This window comes from Pinus tabuliformis, chromosome 6, assembly GCF_031772625.1.
Source record: "Pinus tabuliformis cultivar Carrire ecotype Pingquan chromosome 6, CPIR1, whole genome shotgun sequence".
Classification (NCBI taxonomy): domain Eukaryota; kingdom Viridiplantae; phylum Streptophyta; class Pinopsida; order Pinales; family Pinaceae; genus Pinus; species Pinus tabuliformis.
In genome coordinates, this window is record NC_142292.1 from 1,381,476,591 (window position 1) to 1,381,495,407 (window position 18,817).

The window sequence follows — 18,817 nt, forward strand, 5'->3', positions numbered from 1 at the left end:
AGGGGTATCTCCCAACTCCAAGACCCGCAACAGTTCACAGCATTATGTAATAGCAGCTCATCAGAGGATAAGGCCAAACTCTCAGAGTTCTATCTCCATAATTTGACCCTTCCTAACGTGACTACATGGGATCTCAACACAGTTGTAGGGGATATGCAATTGATGGCATTTGCCTCATGGTTGAACCATGAAGAAAAGAGGGCATCAGAAGTCAAGGAGGTCATGGACCAAGAATTACATGAGCCACTACTGATCAGAGCAGAGCCAGGGGATCCCACTGCGTTGATATCGGCCCACCGACACTTAGCCACCAACCCTCAAACTTTATTTAAATACATGGATCAGCAGGCACAGGCCATAGCACATTTCGAGGATATAGAGCGACTATTAGGGGACAACTGTGTTCATGCTTGCACCCGCCGATGGAACTCATTGTCCCACAGCCTTAAAATCAGAGAATACCATACTCCAACTCGAATGAGGGAAGCTCTAGCACGGGTGCCCCTCTACAAAAAGTCCATACAGAACCTTCAAGCTAGCTGGATTGGCCTCAAGTTAAGCCCACCTCTGCTGTTAGGATTGATGGAAGGCAGCATAGAAAAAGAAGAGAAAAAGCAGCGGGAAGAGGTGGAAAGGAAGGCTGGGTTCCATGCCATTGAGGAAGAGACCACTTCAGAAGCCTGGGATGTGAGGGTGGCAGTGAAAGCAATGAAGGACGAGGAACTGGATTAGTTGCTCAAGGATGAGCAATCAATTTAGCTGGGGGGTGATGATGAGCCCCAAATTTGGTAACATTTTGGGCTCATTTGGCCTAACTACCTTTGCTCAATCCTTCATTTTTCATAACTTATGCATCATTTTTTAGTATATTTATGTCATTTGTACGAATAAGGGCAGTCACTATTCCTAGGTGGCTAACGCGTGCTTATTTCAGGTTTTTTGACATTTAATGGAGCAAAACCACGCAGATGAGGGCTAGGAGACAGCCAAGATGGGGTTGAGGATTCATCGGAGGGTTGTCCACATCATTAAATGGCCTTCCTCGGGATTTTCACCCCCAACTCCGAGCTCCGACAGCCACCACAACCGTATCTAGAAGGCAGCCAAACGGATTTTGAGGAAGCAACAGTTCACTCTTAGTTTGGTCAGCGGAGCCCCACTGATTTAGGAGGCGAGCTTGGGGCCTCGAGATGTATAAATGATAGGGTTTTAGCCTTCGCAAAGGACTTTTGAAACCTTGTTGCACATTCTGGATTACAAGCTGCTAGCTCTGTTTTGCTCTTTTGTAGCCATTATTGGCATGTTATTTGACTTATGATTATTATCTTTTAATGGAAAGCAGGCAGATTTGAGTTCAGTTCTGAGTTCTTAAAGGAGCCATAGCTCTCGGGGTTGGGCCCAACCTGAGAGCGTAAGGCCTCCTTCCTTTGTATTATTATCTTTCTTTCAGCATTATGGTTTTTATTTACATGCATTTGAAACACAGTTTGTTGAGTTAGATTCCTTGGTGTGGTTAAGTAGGTTATTGGTAGAAGATAGAGTTGCTTTAGCTGTTTAGAATAAATTGAAGAGATTGGAGTTGATAAAAGTTCCGGAAAAGGGTTGCTTGCACACTCATTTTCACCTCTTTCTAGGGGCTGGAATTGCAGACAGTGCTGCCCACCAAAACCATTGGTTTACACGTTCATGCAATATGTGGTGTAATATTTTCGTTTGTAGAAGTGTCCATGCGTTCAGATCTCTTGGAATGTTTCTTTGTTTCAGTACCATGCATGCTTCTCCTTAGAAATAACGTTGTTGTTCATTGATTTTATTAAACAGTTAGAATAGGTTAATAATATTTCGGTTATGTGCAGGACGTGGATGATTTGTTTCGTTTACACTGTGCAGCGCTACTCCCTCACTCTCTTGTCCTTCTAAGCCGTGCCCAGGCCAACTACTCATCTCCAAATTAGACCCCTTGTCTCTCAACTCTTCTATTACCCTTGTTATTCTACCTTCTTCTGCCTTCCATTCCCTCTGCCCTCTTCAAGACAACCTAGCTTTGCACACCCCCTCTTCATCTCATCTCTCTGTCCCTAAGTCATTACAAACCCCTCTCCTACCTCCCTATCCACCCATGCAGCCTCTTCCACTCACCCATCACCCTAAAATCCGATTATAGAACATCCTGTAGGAATTACTGAACTTCCTGTAGAAATTCTGAACATCCTGTAGAACCCCTGCAGACTTCCTGTAGAAGCTCATAAACACGGTTGCTTGGCATCCAAACTTTGTGAAACTCTCTGAAAGGATGTTAGGGACTCCTTAGACCCTCTCTGAGCCTTCTTGACCTCTTCCAAGCATTTCCCCCCTTGATATACCCCTGCACAGTAAAGATCCAGTTAGAAGCACATGCATAATAATTCCAACAACTTGAAAAAAAATACAAAAATATGTTCTCTTCAGATCAAAGTAGTCTAGACACATGCATCTCACCTTCCTAGAAGTAATGGCATCTCTTTCAATAGTTTGCATTCCCACCTTTGCATCAGTAGGACTAGCTGGTAGAATTAGGGTTTGCTAGGGTTTGTATTTCTTGTTGGCTTTTAGTTCCTTTCTGTAGTAGGTTAATTTCCTTCGAGTTAGCTTTCGTTCATCGGTTAAAAAGCTTCTTCTAAGAACTCATAGAAGTTGGCTTGAGCCCTAGCGGACTTGTGCCAGTTGACCAAGTGACAACTACGGCAAGAGCTAGTACTTGTGCATACAGCACCGTCACTTCCAAGTTTGTTACGAACTACCGGGTTGATAAAACTAAAGAAGGAAGCTCCAGGAGTTGTAGCATTATTGCTACAACACTGGAGCCCACCAGCTCCCATGGAACAATAAATAGTATATAAATTGAAATAAAAAAAGAAAAATAATGCAGTGAGGGATCATCTTTGCAATTTTTTAACATGATTCATAAAATTGGATGATCTAAGACTAGGATGAAAAGAATGGGAGATTGCTTCAAATAAAATATAAAACACTCTCTCCTTTCTAATCTTGCTGGAGGCTTCGGTGTTTTTAAGGACCCCCATTGCTCCTCCTCTTCCAGAGCAAGAAAATCACTCATCTCCAAATTGCAACATCAAGTTAGCTATGAGATTCAAGCCAAAAAACAATCCTCTACTATAAGGGCACTTAGAGATTTAGGCCCCTCTCTGGGTTCAGAATGAAGGTTCTCTCCTTAAACTACTAGGGATTAGCCAATCCCTATAAAAAATTGGCGCCACTTAGAAGGCTCTTTGATTAGTACTCCCCTCATGTCTTATTCCTCTAAGAGACAATGTTGGACAGTGACAAGGCTATCAATATTTTAAAATCAATATTTCTCGATTGGGACTTCTTAGCTACAAATGTTGATGGTAGATCAGGGGGTATAGTTTTGAGCTAGAATCCTTGTTTTATGTTACTCACATATACTTGGTCTTCATGATCATGACTGGATCTTGACCTCATATCCTTGGAGTTGGACATGCCTTCCTATTTGATCAATGTCTATGGGCCATATGTGGATAGACATGCTTTTTAAACAAACCTCATTCAATTGCACATCTTCAGATCATACATAGTCTTAATCAGAGGGGATTTAAACTTCACCCTTGGGAACTCTAAATTTTAGGGATCGTCAGCCATACTAGACCCCCTATCATACTTCTTAGTTTCCCTTTTGGATGACTTGAACCTATGTGATATTCTCCCTCCAAAATTACTACCCACATGGTCCAACAATAGATCAAGCCCAGGAAGAGTTACCAAGTGTTTGTATCATTTCGTTATATTGGATGCCCTCCTTGACACCAAACTATAAATTAAACAATGGTCCTTTGCGGGTGGAGATTCAAATCATGTCCCAATTCTCCTCGACTTTGAGCCTTTCCCTACAAAACCCCCAATCCCCTTTAAAGTAAATCCCACACGTCTGGACAACTCTTCCTTGATTACCCTTCTAAATGAAAAATGGTCCATATTTTCCCCCAATTCTATAAAATCCCCTCCTATCTAATTCCAACAAAATGTTAAAAAATCTAAAGGCGTCATTATTGATTCGGCAAAAAAGAAAAAAAGAGGAGAATTATAAGATCATGGCTAACATAGAATCTCATTGTTATATCTTAGACTTTTGTGATCCATATTGGAAATGAGAATATCAAACTTGGACGTATCGATGGCTTTGCAAATCTAGGTCTCTTGTCCACTACAAGTCTATAATTGAAGACATCCCTATCTATTGGGCTTCTTTAGCCTGGATTCCCTTGGGGATTCTGAATAAGATTCAACAACTTTATGTTTGTTTCCTTTGGATCAGAAAGGAGGAAAATTGAACATTTGCACACATTTCTTGGGAATCTATTGATCTCCCAAAATATTTTGGTGGATGGGGGATAAAATACCTCCCAAAATTTGTGCAAGCATTGGTAGAAAAAGGTGTTTGGAGTCTCATTCAAGGGACTAGTGCAACATTCACCTGTTCTACCCCTGCTTATTGTAATGTGATTGTAACGCCATCATGGGAGGACCATGGCTGTTTGGACCTCTGATTAAACATATAATAATAATGATTAATTAATTAAAAAAATTGAAGATTGGATATCCTTACAGATCCTTGGCTTGAGGAAAACTTTCTTTCTCACCTACTTTACCTAAATCCATTTTGATGCCTGAAACCTGCTTGCTCACTTGTCTTCCTTGAAAAGCCACAACCCATACAACTGAATAAATGTCAAGATTGCTTCTACACTCGGGGGGGTCAATTGTCTAATAGGTATTATGCGACGTGATTAGGCATAAATTTTAGTGGGTAAAGCTCATTGACGAGTGTTATGAGTAAATAAGTGGAACGATTCCCTCACTTAAAGAGGGAGGAGGTGGCGTAACTAACTGAATTACCTCCTTAGAGATGAAGGGACATTATTGGACTAGGTTGTACAAAAGGGAAGGTTGTGCTCATTCCTAGGGTTCTCGGTCACTGATGGAGGGAAGAGAATGAACTGAAGAGCCAAGTCAGTCTCTAGTACCCAGTGGGTAGCAAGCAAGAGAGCAAAAAGGTGCACTAGATGCTTTGCAATTGTGAGTGGTCAGATTTGTATGAGCCGTATTACCCTACTTTCTTATGCTTACCAGTGAAATGATAACCTATTATTCGTGACTTGGTTAATCATCTATGTGGCTATGTCTTATAGCCCTCGAATTCTTTATCTAATACTATGTGGCCTGTGTGGACTTTAGTGACTACCTAGTGCTAGTTGTAGAGTTCGTGAAGCATTGGAACTGTGGACTCCATCTCTTAAAATAATGTCCAACCCATTGGTGTGAACTCTTTACAAATGAAAGCATTTCCTTGAGACCCTAGATCTGTCTCAATGGTGGTTAGTTACAAGAAATGTAGTAGTGTAGTTGTCCTAAGGTTGGGTGGAGGGTGAAATTCCCTCCCTCAATTTCCAGGTAAATGAATATACATAGACAAGTACTCTTGTTTATGCATGTTAGACTTTAGGCTATAGTAAGCCTTATTGTGCTTATGATCAAAGATTAGTCCTACATGAGAATGCCTTATTCACTATCTAAACATGGTTGACCAATTAACTTATATATATATGGTGATTATGAGTTGTTTGAGTTATGTGGATGCAACCCCATTAATAATTTGTAGGTTGTCTGATATGTCCCTGACTAGTTATTTGGTATCACTTAGGACTAATTATGATTTCATAAGTTTTAGTTATCTATATATATTTTTAAGCTTGAGCAGCTCACTGCCCTAACAATGATGTTAATTTGTTATGTATAGTTAATGGGGAATGTGTTATTCATGGTTATTTGCAATGAGATGGTTATGTATGAATGTTTGATGTGCTTAGTAAAACTATTATAGTGTATGAATTCCATGGTTTAGGATGTGCCCTTCATGGATCTTTGATTGCTTAAGCATGTTGGTTGTCTTTCCCGATGAAGGAGTGATGGTTTTCCAATGTATGATATACCATTGGATTTAATAGAGGTCTATTTGGGACCATTATGGGGTTGTTATGGTGTTGTTGTGCTTAAATTTACAAAACAATGTTGACCAAGGCTTGTCTTGTTTTAGTGCCTATTGATAGACCTATTGATTGTTCCAATAATTGTGTTATGGTTATGTATAATGTCTAGATGTTAGAATTGGAATGGATGTTTCATTCCTGCGGACACTGGTGTTCATAGCAACCCTATGCATCAAGGGAAACTTGGGCAAAGGCCTTGGAAAATCCCTTAGAGAATCTTTAAGTAGGAGCATTGTTAGAGATTAGACTTTTATCCGGAGTTGAATGAGCCTTTAGCGTGATTTTGTATTTGGGTTGGATACATCGCAAGCTCGATGGATGTATCAGGGAGTCCGAACATTTAGGAAATTTTTACTTTCATGCTTTTGTGGAAATGTTGGACTCAAACTAATCCGGATGTGTCGCGAAGAAGACCAAATCAAGTTATATCTAGGGTGGGGCCCATTTTGGGAACCCGATGGTCGGGAGTCGGATATATTTCTGAGCTAGATTTCGAATGAAATTTGGGGTGGGGTCTTTTGTAGGAAAATTGGTGCAAGGTCAAATCACCTAGCAAGAGGGGAATGTTTTCGGGAATTAAGAAATCCAAGGGTGATGGAAAATAACGAAATTGGGAAGACAAGATGTGGGCTAAGACCAAATATGTTTGTGGAGATGTGGAAATTTGGGGGTCTGGGTGTCCAAGGAGTTTGCCTCAGTAAAAACTTTGTGCATGCCCAAATGTCATTTAGAACTAGATATAAAGGAAATTGAGATTTTACACAAAGGCGACTGGACCCTGTGAGAAACAAAAATTGAGGTGAAGTGGAAGATTCCATGTAAGCTAGGTAAGGCTACAAGGATGCCATGTGGGATCCCATAAGACGTAGATAGGTGATGTGGCAAAGATGTTGACATGACACAATGTCAGTGTGACATGTGGCAGGCATGAATGGCCTTTTTGGATGACTAACTAACTGGATTTTGGATCACATGTGTCATCACTAGAGGATGCCACATGGTAATGTGATGTCACCTTGACATTAGTGTGACACTAACAAGACACAGTGGAAGTGGCTGATGTGGAGGATTATGTTGGCGTGGTGCCTAGGTGGTAGTGCCAGGTGATAGTTGGGAACAAGCACCTTTGGATGTTGATTTAGCCTAATCCATCTAACAAATGGTAGTGTTTCTTTGGTGCCACATGGTACTGATATGGCCAAGAGCCATGTCAAAATGGAGCTCAGTTCCCTGATGATGTTTTGCAATGTTTTCTCATAGTGGGGTGCAATGTTGACATAAGGCACTAGATAGGGATATACCCATTAATTGACACCAACTTTTCCATATCAATGTGGAAGGTTTGATATGAGTGTTTCATAAGACGTTGCGTGGTGTTGACGGAAGAAGAAGATTAACAAAGTGCCATAGATGGGAATTCTTCCTGGTAAATGACATGAACTTTCTTGTTGGACTGCGGAAAGTTTGACACAAGTCTTTCATAAGACATGGCGTGGTGGGGCAATGGGTGCCACGCTGGACTATGAGTGACATGGGAGAGCCATGTAGGCCATTTAGGGGTACTACATTGTCGTGCCTTGTTGATGTGGCGAGGGTTAATGGACCAAACTTTAGAGGGGCATAACTTTCAATTCATGAGTCAGATTGAGATAAAAATTATATCGTCGAAAAGAATCAACAAATCGAATGTAATGGTGACCTTTATTTTGGTTTTCAAAAAAGTTGGAAAAATATTTTTTTGCAACCCCATATTCACCATAAACCGTGGAGGTAAGGTTAATTATAAAGTAACACCTTCCATAGCCTGTGGGAGTAAAAAGGGGTGGAAGGGAGTGTTGCAACTGGTTTGTTGACTCGTGTCATGGCCCAAAAATATATAATACCTTTATCTATTATGGATTGGATTCACACTACTAAAAAATTCTCTCAAAATTATTCTATTGTTTGGAAAGGATTCCTAAAGGCTTTTCCTGTTATTGGTGATCACCTCTATTGGAAGGTGAGAAATGACCAAAATATTATTTTGAGAAGGGATCCCTGGATTGGTAGTCAACACTGGAATCGACTTCTTGACCCCTTGATACATCTTCTGACTACCCAAAGAAAATTCTCCTTGGCCCACATATCCCTCCCACAGTCCTCTATGAGTCAACAATCCTGGATGTCGATCATTGACCTACAACTTGAAGGTGGGGATGCATCTACTTGAGAGTTTTTTTAATAAAAGCTTTAAAATTCTCAAAAGTTACAATTTCAGACAATGAAGACTAGCTTATATGGACCAAAATTCCAGGTGGGAAGTATGCTTCAAAATATGGATAATTATCCTAGCTACATGAGACTGAAAAGCTGTGGGAAGTATGCTTCAAAATATGGATATCTATCCTAGCTACATGAGACTATAAATCTTCCTTAGTGAGGAAAAATCCTTCGGAAATTAAGTTTCTCTTAAAAAAAAATTGTTCAGTTAAAGGTGAAGGTCCCTACTTAGGACATTCTCCAAAAAAGGTCTTTCCAGGGTCCCAACATATGCCTTCTCTGCAAATATGATGCTAAATCCATAAACCACCTCTTCATAAGTTGTCCCTTTAGTAAACAAGTATGGTTGGACATTGAAAACTCTTTCCCTCAAGCACTGGACTAGATAGCAGAAAACGTCAATCTTTTCTTGCAACATTGGCTCACTCACCACCTTCCAGATCACCTCAAGGGAATCCCTCTGTGTCCCATCTAGGGAATCTGGCTTTAAAGGAATGCTACTATTTTTTAGAACACAATCCCAAACTCCTTTAAATTTATTCACAAACCCTCACAATTCTCTCATTATACTCTTCATCCACATTAGTCAACCACTTCTCTCCCCAAGATCCCATTGTCTTGTAAACCGAATCCTCTTGGGTTTTTTTTTTTATGGTGTTTCTCAAGGCTCTACCTCAATTGGAGGTGCAAAAGGTATTCTTCATCTATCATACTCACATTCTCTCTCCTTCTCGGCGAATATTGGGTCAGCCACAAATAACCATGCCAAACTTTTTTCTCTATACATTATAATTCTTCTAGAAATATCCAAGAATGTTAGATCTCTCAATATCTATGGCAATTCCCAAGTGGTTATAAAATGGATGCAAAAGAAGACAATTCTCAAGAATTTCACCTTAATTCCTCTCTTAGAAAAAAAAACCCAAAATATATCATATTTCTCACATATTTCCTTTGACCACATATATAGGCAACAAAATGAATATGCATATGAATGCTAAAAAATTGGAATGGATCTCGACAGAGGCTCATGCTCAATCTATAATACTAAAGAAGGCCATAAAACATAATCCCTTTTTGACCCTTACGTCTCATTAAACAATGGGGCTCCTTATTTTTTTGCTAAAATCATTGCTAAGGAACCATATGTGGGCGTTTCCTGAAGATGTTTATATTTTTTATTCTCAAGCTACAATCATCCATATGTATATTTTTTTTATGACTATGTTGGAAGACATATTTGTTTTTTAGATTGATTTTAGGGACAACATTGCTGTCAAGTTTTTGTCAAATCACAACATTATTATAAGCCTAATTTTTGTATGGTATAACAACTGTAGCAGGTTTTATATACACACATGAAGAACTCTTGGAAGGGCTATGTGCCACAAGAATGCATAAGCATATGCCGATGTAACCTCATTTAAACCCTATAAATAGAAGCTACAATCTCTTTTCTTTCGATATATATATATATATATATATATATATATATATATATATATATATATATATATATATATATATATATATACATTGGCTTCTTATGTGTTAATGTAACTGATGGGCAATTACTCGTGATTAATAACTTCATTCAATAATATTTTAAGCCATTATTCAATATACTCCATAGGCATAACGATTATATCTTGTTTTACCCTTAATGCAAATATTTTTTGTAATTTATTTTGAATCTAAGTGTAATTGTCCAATAATTGACACATGGTCTTCATTATTATTAATGAATGTAACTAAATATTTCTTGATCTCCTATCCGTGGATATGTGTTAGGTTGTCAAACTCATTACCCCATGAGGTCTTGATGTTTTCAAATCTTCTTGTAACATATATTTTGGAATCAACATGGAGTCTCTAATTATTCACAAGCCTTTGATATCTTAGAAAACTTTGATTGTCTTAAAGAAATCATTACTTCTCCACTCATTAATTTTTGTACACTAAAAAATAACGTCATTCAAAATTTGGATTATAGCAAATCAATTTACTTTGATATACTTTATTCACTTCCGAGTTGGAATTCCTTGTTAATCTTTTTGAAAATCACTGAGGGTAGTGATTTTGGTAATAAATAACATTAAATCATTTTTAGCAAAAGGTGGATCATGTTCCAAGTCTTTCTGCAAATAATCAATGAAATAAGAAATCCTCTAAGAGATATGTTTAAAATACAAGAATATATCCCATGCTTCTTCAATAATACTTAGTCACTTATTTATGTTTGTAATTACATAAGTTTTGATCCCACTCAATAGCTTAGCTGCTTTTTTAATTATATTTTGTATGCTAGGTGTGATTAGTGGTGTTGGTTCTAGGGTTGTAATAGCTAAAGGGGGCATAAACAAAGGTTTGCGACTTAGAGCTTCTCCAAGATAGCTAAGTTTCCTTTTTAGCCATATGTTTTCAATTTCTTTCTTTGTAATAGAGTGAGAAAGGGAACCCCCTATGGTCATATGAAATTTTAGAAGTCTAGAAGGTCCTATTCCTGATACATCTACCTCACACCTCCATTTTTTGTTACCTTTCTATTCTTAACATGTGCTTTTTCAATTTGTAACTTTCTTCCAACTTTATCATAGTTGGTGTTATTCATGGTTAATGATTTCTCTTTAAATGTAGTTGGCTCTTATGTCTGTTAGAAAATGTAACTATGTTCGGACTTCAATAATGTACTTGATTCATTATGTAATGTACTTGTCAAAAGAATAAAGAAAAAGAATTTTATTATTGTAATAATGAATTATTAAAGCATGGGTTTCATGCTTGGGTCATCATGATATTAGTCAAAGTCCCCATTTTGGACTCCTAGGATTAATATTGAGTTTATAGAGTCACTGTATATTCAAAGAGACCCTTTCTTGGGCTTTCGAACCATTTAAAAAGGTTTTGTATCAAGTCAAATATGAATTATGTACCCTCCATATCATGTTAGCCTAAGGGAGATCAAGTCGGCCTAAGGACCCCCATTTGACCCACAAGAATCCTATATATTGAAGGGGTTCGTAATCATTTGGAGCACTCACTCTGAAGCAAGTTTGATATCTCAAGAAGAGCTGGAGAAGTGTGAATTTTGTTGGCGGGAGGACGAAATAAGTGCGAGTTTGGGAGAATCTCTAGAGAAGAAGAAAATCAAATTTTTGGTGCCTCTCTCTCTGTTTCGTGATCTGGGTTGGGAGATCAAAGTATCTTAAGATGTCGTTGTTGCCGGAAGCTACTCCCTAGTCGAAGTTGCTGGAAGGGGTCAAAGATATTAGATGCTGACATGGTGTGGAGGGAAAGTCTGGTCTTGGTCTAGGGTAAAGAGTCTCAAAGAATACTATTGAAAAGAAGAATTATCTTAACTGGGTTTTCCCCTCAAGGGGGCTTTTGCCCTGGCATGTGCTTATATCTTGTGTCTCTTGTTTTGTGATATTCATACATCTATAATCGCTTGATGAAAGATAAGATAATAAAGAAGTAAAAGAAGCCAACACACTCACAAGTAATTATGAAGAAAGGAGAATCAAACCCTAATGTAATATCTTTGATTTTCCAACACTGTTGACATTTCTTCCACTATTTTCTGACTTTCTACCAAGTAAGATGCTACTCAGTTAAGGACGATAAGATTATCTACTTCCATGTCAGTGTGATCCAGGGGGATATTGGTGGCCACCCACTTATTCCACTTGGACTCCCACTGTCATTTATTTCAGTTTCCTTAATTGTAGCACACCTTACAATTTTGGGAATTTTTTGTGTCCTAAACTTTTGGAGATATTTTGAGGGCCTAAAAGACATTTTTTGGGAAAACAAAGAGACCATGAAAATACAATAATATATATGCAATTTTCTTTCAGCCTCCTCTTGTAGATCTTTGAAACGAGGTATTATGATAGTCAAACGAAGATTGTATGCCAAAGTTACAACCCCAGGAAGTTAACGTTCCAACTAACCCCAACGGGGCCAACAAGATTTTGACGTTTCATCTCCTAAGGTTATGTTTTTGGATGTTTAGGGTTTACCATTATTTCTTAATGATAAAAGGCCTTAGAACCTCATTATAACATGATTCATAAGGCATGTAGCTGCCACATCTCTTCTCAAAGATTAGCTACCATCGCCCGAACTAGTTTATTCCCGTTTTGCATGTAATAATTTTTCAATACTTTGTTATTAATGAATTAAAGCTTTGCCTTCATTGTAGCTCTGTGTTTCTATTTATACCTATATTTCATTCCTGCATAAATATGGATTAGCGGTATTAGAGCGGTTTTCTCTTTCTCTATTTTTTTGTGCGTATCCCCAACAAGGTCAGGGTATAAGGAGTTGGGGCTTGAACTGGTTGAACCCTTGCAAGATCATCCCCGCTGACACTGACAACCTCCCATGGTGGAAGAAAAGAAATATGAGGTAGTAGGAGATCCTATCAAAATGCTACTTGAAGAAGCCCTCAAGTGGAAAAGAAACGAGATGATGGAAAAATTTTCTTAGATCCTTCGGCAGATGCCCACTGACGATGCATCTTCATCTAGCAGTCACTTCGGAGGTGGCGCCCCCTTCATGGTACAAGTGAAAGTCAATATCCCTATATTCCAAGGTCAATTAGATGCAAATGTTGTAGATAAACCGTTGAATCCACTGGAGGGTTATTTTTTAGTCCATAGTTTCTCTGAGAGGGAGAAGATTACTTTTGCACTGCCTAAGGCTGCTCCCCATGTCAAGGAATAGTGGGAAACTTACTATGAGAAAAGGGTTGAGGAACCCTCCCTGTTCACAACTGCACCCACTTGGAACTATTTCTGAGATACTGTCAAGGAACAATATTACCCCATGGGGAGCTATGAGGACAAATACATATAATGGACCACACTACGACAACAAAGGGACAAAGATGTGCATGAGTTCACAAATATTTTTCATGGTCTAAGCACAAAGTTGGGTATCAAAGTCTCTGAGTGACATATGGTGCTCAAGTACTGTGACTATTTGCACAAATACATTAAGTAAGAACGAGAGTTCTAGGACATCTCCTCTCTTGGTGCGGCATACTGATATACTTCCAAGATTTAAGAAAATTTTAAATAGAAGAAGCGAGATTTTGGATATATGAATTTGAAGCAGGGAAAAGGCACTCCCAAACCACAAAAAGGCAAAAATCCAAAGCAGGGTGACTCAAGGCATCCCATCGAAGCCGCAAAAAAAAAAAACACCACAAATATGAAGAAGGACATAGAGAAGTGGTGTGAGTTCCATAAGAGCCCCACTCACAACACAAGTGAGTGTCGTGCCAAGCAGTCATTAGTGGCCAAGGCAAAGGCTTCGAAGTTTGATGCATGTTTCGACTTGGAGTCATACCACCATAAGGGAAAGAGGAAGACTGCTGATAATCAAGAGGGAGAGCAGAGCTACAAGATGAAGGCAGATCCTATCCTCGAGAAGGAAACTTTGGCAGCATAAGAAAAAAGGGAGCAACAAATCAAGAGAGCAGAACTGAGGAAGAGAGAAAAGTAGAGGCTGCAGGAAGCAAAACTGAAGCTGAAGGAAGAACATGAGTTAAGGAGGAGAGAACAAGAAGAGAAGCAAAAGTAGGATGAAGAACAAAGGCAAGGCACAATGACAGAGGAAATAATGGCCATACAGGTTGAAGAGTTGGAACAACCAGCAACAGAGGAGGAAGGTGAGTAGATTCAGGATCATGAGCTTGCTCAACAGATTGAGCAATTGAACGAAGTGATAGACGTGGAGTTGGAATAGGAGCCACATAATGAAGATGTTGACCTTGTTGTAGCTTTTTTTATCACTGGTCGCAAAAGTGCTTCAAGAGATATAGAATCCTCCTAAAGACAACCTCGTGGTTGAAAGAAGACTAGTGCCTAGGGCATCTAAGAGGAGTGATTTTCAAGATTATATGAGGGATTTTTGCTGCAATCCATATGTCGCATAATTGGAAAAAGATAATTCGGGGGCTTGGTTCAATAATCCTTCATCAAGGTAAACTCAAGAAAATACATGGATCTAAATACACAGAGGTTAAATTTGGTTAATCTCAAAGACAACTGTCTGGTTCTGGTGGTTGACACACAACAATAGGTAGCTTAATATCGGTGTTATAGTAAAAGTGAAGAGGAGGAAAGAAAGGATGGAATTCAGTGCAGAAGGTTGGACAAAACACAAAATCCTCCACAATAATATCCAACAGAAAAATGGAAGAGTTAAAGATGAAAACGCAAAAATAGTGGAGTGCAAATTAAGGTCTCATACTCTATGCCTCACGGACACATTTTTCACTAAATAACATTAAGTAAATTTGTGCACATTACAGGTACTGAAGGCTATTAAACAACTCAATCAAATCTGTAGTTAACACAGGTACTGTTACTACTTGGCAGCAAATATATAGCAATTAATCAGAGTGACACTGACAGCTTCATTACACTATTTCAAAGGAAGAAAAACATATATGAAGTGAATTACAAAGGGGAAAACATACTGCGCATTCCTCTGAAAGGAATCAACAAAATAGTTTCATTAATCATCGAAGATCGAGTCCACATCACCAGTCCATATACATTCAACAATTTTATTTCTCAAGTCCCTCATGAACAGACAAATAGAACTAATGTGGAACAACATAATTTGAGTCTCTTGGATGCAGAATTCATGAACCTTTGTTAATTGTTTCTTCCCCTTTTTTATAAGGAGAGGGGAAGCTTTGAAAAAAGTTACAAAAATATCTTAGCTTGAGTTCCAATTGTCTGGTCGACTAACTGTCTCGACATGCCAAGGCTCTGTCACCCAAATCATTGCAACATAATGATTCCTTCTTTAAAATACAATCATAACAGAATAACAAAGAAACAAAATACAAAACATGGAAAAAATTGAATGATGATGGCCTCTAATTAGGCCATGTCTCTGCCACAATGTGCCTCTTCCATTACTCAATCGGTTCACCTATCTCTTTCTACCTTAACAACTTGAATTCCCCATTTTCTGGAGTCGAGAGTGATCACTCGCGATGGCCTTAGTAATGCTCTGTAACGCAGCTTCTGACTCATCCACCTCTTTAACTTCTCCATATTTCATTATCGGAGTGCTATATGCCTTGTAATACAACCATAATGCTATATCATAGCTTATACCCTATTGGAACTTTTACTCTTAAAAATGTTACAAAAGAACGAGTCTCGATATCCTTTAGCCCATTTTGTTTAGCCCCTTTCTCGATTTCTTCACCATAGGGCCGAGGGGTGTGACCTGGTGTTTAGCCTTTGTAGAAAAATCCCACTGTAGATCAACAAATTATGCAATATACTAAAGAAAAATACAAGTTCTACTTCTACAACAAACTTTGCGGAAGCTTAATCGAATATGAGCAAGATCAAATAGAACACATATAACTGAGAATGAGAAATCAATCACACATGAACATAGAAGAATAAGCCGGGGAAAGCCTCAGCCTAAAACCCCAATCTCCGTATTATCATACAAGTGGAAATATGTTCAAGTTACAAAAAGAATCAGCTCACAAGATATCTCGCTCTCTCTGCAATCAAACAATACAACTCACAGATTGAATAGACACTAGATATGCCTTCCCTTAGCCCTCCAAGCCTCCTATTTCCTTGCGCAGTTTTTCTTGGGGTCCAATTATGCCACCTGTGTGATTGGCCTCATCACACTCTCACTAACTGAAGAATTAACTGCGCAATCTCCAAGGAATGAATTCCTTCTGCATGCAAGAGATATTCACAATGGAATATTCCTGCAACTGATAGTGCATTATCCCTCCATCTGATCTCAAATGGGTCTCTGTCTAAACTGACATGCATGAGTTATTTATGAGAGAATATTCAATTATCTGAAGTGCAACAGTTACATGCATGCATGCATTAACTAACTGAACTCACAATTAATTCAACAAACTGTTTGAACTAATCTAACTGGACTTGACTCAGTTAACTGAGCCAACTAATTACAACTCAATATTACAACTCATCCTTATCTCTTTAATTGATGGATAAATTCCTCAATCAATGGAGAAACTGTTGCATGTCCCCACATAGACTTCATGTTTAATTTTCTACAACTAATTAACTCAAGATGAATTAATTAATTATTTTACAAACAACTGCTAAGATCAAACTCGAATTTTTACTTCACTATTTTAGTTCAGGGACTAACTAAAATAGGAAGGTATCCCAAAATGCTATTTATAGCAGTGCTAAATTTAACACTTCTATATTTCGCATTTCTTGTTGCTATTTTCAACACTCCCTCTCAACAAGAAACGGATCATTAGTAACCCCAATACTGTTTCTGTGGAACTCGAACTTGCATTTTGACATTGCCTTCGTCAAAATATCTGCGTCCTGTTCCTCGGTCAAAACATACAACAACGACATGATCCTCTTGATCACACAGTCTCGAAGATGGTGATACCGGATATTAATGTGCTTGGACCTGTCATGAAAAACTAGATTCTCAGAGAGTTTGATACAACTTTGATTATCGTAGTAGATCACAGTTGGATCCATCCTCTGACCAAAAAATCCCACTAGAATATTCTGCATCCAAATGGCCTCACATGCAGCCTGAATAGCAGTCATGTATTCAACCTCTGCTAAGCTAAGTGCAACTGATCTTTGTTTCCTGCTGTACCAGGAAACTGCAGCTGAACCAAGGTTGAAGATTCCTCTAGAAGTGCTCTTTCGGTCTGATGGATTCCCTGCCTAATCCACATCTGCAAAGCCCTGAAGCTTCACTCCCTCTGTCTGTCTGTACCACAATCTGAACTGAGATGTGCCTATGAGGTATCTCAGCACATGCTTTGCTACCTTCCAAAATAGCTTGGTAGGCTGAAGCATAGCTTGACTCAGCTGGTTCACCACAAAGCATAAGTCGGGTCATGCGTTCACCAGATACATAAGTGAACCCACCAGTTGCTGATAAACAGTAGTAGCTACTACCTCACTTGAAGTAGCATCCCCCTTCCTCTAGTTCCCAGCTAGAGGAGTCTGCATGGGCTTGCACTTCTCCATGTGAAAGCGCCTGAGTATCTCATTGGCATACTTGCCTTGAGACACAAATACTTCACCATATTTCTGTCACACCTCCATGCCTAGAAAGTAATGCATAAGGCCCATGTCTTTCATTTCGAACTCTCTTGCAAGACTGGATCAGCTAATCATCACCTGTCAAAATCATATCGTCGACATAAAGAACAATGATCAATGGCTTACCTTCTACCATGATGTGGTAAAGGTTCGCATCTGCTTCACTCTTGGTGAAGCCCAACCCAGTGAAATAGCTGTCGGTCCTGGTGTACCAAGCACGGGGTGCTTGCTTCAGCCTATACAAAGCCCTCTTGAGTCGGCACACATGCGACTCACGATCGAATGTCTCGAAACCCTCTGGCTACTCAATGTACACCTCCTCCTCAATCTTCCCATTGAGGAATGTTGTCTTCATGTCCATTTGATGGATCTTCCAACCCATCTGAGCTAATAGTGCCAACATCATTTTGATAGATGAGTACCTTGCTACAGGAGCAAAGGTCTCATCGTAGTCGATCCCCTTGACCTGTGAGAAACCTTGGGCAACAAACCTTGCCTTATGTTTCTCAACACTGCCATCAACTGCCTGCTTCACCTTGTAAAGTCATTTGGAACTCACCATTGACTTGCCCTGAGGTCTTGGGACAACATCCCACACACTATTCCGAATGATAGAGTCGTACTCCTCTACCATTGCATCAAACTAGACTGGTTGCTGCACTGCCTCCTCGTATGAAGAAGGTTCGATATCTACACACTCCCCAACCAGGGCCATGTACCCAGTGTACTGCTCGGGCACCTCCTCTGTATGCGCTGAGAAGATGGCTGTCCCACATTCTCCCATGCATCCAACATCAACCCGTCAACTTCCCTTAAGCATTTCCGCCCATCTTTGGAAGTCTCAGCATGAGTGGATGTCTCCACTCCCGGATCCTCTGCATGTGGTTGCTCCGCATCAATCTGAGGCTCCTCCTCCTTAGGAACTGAAAGTTCCTCCTCTGCATGCAACTTGAGCTCCCTCTCAAGTGATACTCACATGGCTTTTTGCTCGTCGAACTTCAGATCCCTGCGTACCACTATCCTCTGACTAGTAGGCATGTACACCCGATAGTTGTGGGGTGTATCAGTGTACCCACAAGTATTCCCAACTCAGCTGTTGGAACTAGCTTCTTCTGGGCATCTTTGGTCACATGAAAATAAACTGATGATCCAAAGATTCAGAAGTGACTCACATCTGGTCACTTCCCCGAAAAAGCCTCCATAGGTGTCTTCATTCCCAGTATACGGTGCGTGCTTCTCTTCTGCAATTATATTGTTGTATTGCATGCCTCAGTCCACAAATTTAGTGGTAGGTTTTGGTCATGCAACATCGCTCAAGATGCTCCCACAATCAATCTATTCTTCCTTTCGGCCACCCCATTATACTGTGGGTTATGG